This window comes from Taudactylus pleione, unplaced genomic scaffold, assembly GCF_031769625.1.
Source record: "Taudactylus pleione unplaced genomic scaffold, aTauple2 ptg000334l, whole genome shotgun sequence".
In the NCBI taxonomy this organism is placed as follows: domain Eukaryota; kingdom Metazoa; phylum Chordata; class Amphibia; order Anura; family Myobatrachidae; genus Taudactylus; species Taudactylus pleione.
Window position 1 is genome coordinate 4621145 of NW_028284735.1, and position 1920 is coordinate 4623064.

General features: G+C 50.3%; 1 pseudogene; it reads right to left on the bottom strand.

Annotated features, from left to right (window-relative positions):
* On the bottom strand, positions 1-905 carry LOC148508934 (uncharacterized; annotated as a pseudogene).
* Positions 906-1920: the final 1015 nt, after the last annotated feature.

Sequence of the window (1920 nt, forward strand, 5' to 3'; positions counted from 1 at the left end):
TTAACAGCCAGACCGAAACCTGGTGTATCTCCGATACACACCAGACTTCCATCTGCCTAGCGCCCGAATGTCGCTCGCCGACCACCCTGCCACAGTGGCAGCTGTAGCAGCGCCGATGCGGAAGGAGTGAGTGCCATAATCAGACGGCGATAAACCCAGATGTAAAATGCATTGTTTTAACATCCACGCAAACTGATAACGTGTGACTGGCGACGCATCAAGGTGCGTCAACCAGGCACCCGCTCCAGCTTGCCGAATCCGCAGGTAAGCCGATGCCAGCCTGAACGGACAAATAGCCCTCTGCTGGCAACAACCTAAAGTCACCCATCGCCCCTTGGCATTTTTAACTGTCTTGGAACGCTGAATGAGACATTGTATCGAATCAGAGCAAACCCGCACATGGGAGCGAAGCATGGGCAAACTGCCGCCCTGGAAGGGGCAACCAATTCACCCACCCTAAATACCCCGTGATAAGCCATCCCAAAAGCCAGTCTAAACAAACACAACTCATAGGATGACGCGCAGACCCTAGACAGAACTTTTAACATGCGTCCCAACAATTTCCCGTCGATCGGGCGCTGGGGATCCGGCATTGTAGGAGCTACCCTAGCCCAACCCTTCAAAACCCGCGACAGGTAAAATGACTTTGTAACATCGACTTCACCTCGTCAACGCGAAAAATAGGAAATCCCGGCCAGCATTTTAACCACGCATGGCCTAGATTTTCCCGACGAATATAGGAACCAAACAAAGGCGACTATCAATGAACTGTGACTCTTACCTCTGTTCTGCCGACGTGAGTGAAATGCATTCCATTGCTCCCAAGCGGAAAGGTAGGCAACGTGCGTAGTCGGGGCCAAGGATCGGCAAGCTAATCCCTCTATGTCAGCCGGATCACCTGCCATACATAAGACGGACACAACTCACCAACCAATTCAGCCCCAGGTGCCAAACGCCTAAACCTCCCCCACTCCTGGCGTGACAGCGCATCAGCAATATCATTCTCTACTCCAGGAACATGTTCCGCATGCAAAGCAATGTTACCCTGCATGCACCGCAACACTATCTGCGCTAGCAACCTGATGGCCTGTAGACATGAAGACTTTTGTCTATTAATGGCTTGCACCACCCTTAGGTTATCGCACCAGAAAATCACAGCCCGGCCCTCCAACAATCCACTCCACAGCTCTAAAGCCACCATTATGGGAAATAATTAGAGTAAAATCAAGTTCTTTGTCAAACCCTCGGCAACCCACTCAACCGGCCAAAGAGCCGCACACCACTTCCCATCAAAAAATGCTCCGGAGTCGACAGAACCAGCCGCATCAGTGAACAACTGAAGGGCCGACCTGGACATCGGGGGAAAAACCCAAATCCTAATTCCATTAAAATTCCTCAAAAACGCCTCCCAAATAAGCAAATCCCCCCCGCATTTCCCTAGTGAGGCGAATAAAATGATACCCGTGCCGAACCCCTGCCGTGGCCCGCTCCAATTTACGACAGAATATCCTACCCATAGGAATTACCCGACAATCGAAATTAAGCAGGCCCAAAAGCGATTGAGCCTGCTTAAGTGTCATCTTCCCATTTGCAAGGGGCCAGCAAAACCCCGTCTTGAAGGCGCAGCACTTTGTCATTTGGTAATCGACATAAACATTGAACAGTATCTATATCGATCCCCAAATACGTCAAAACAGACGTGGGTCCTTCTATCTTGTCTGCAGCAATGGGCACCCCAAAATCATGAAACAACTGCATGGCCACTTCCAAAAGCCTAACACAACATCGGGAACCTGCCTGACCCACGAATAAGAAATCGTCCAGATAATTGGCAATACCGGACTGGCCCGAATAAATCTCCAAGCTCCAATGCAAAAAGCTGCTGAAACATTCAAATAAGCGCAAGACAAAGAGCAACCC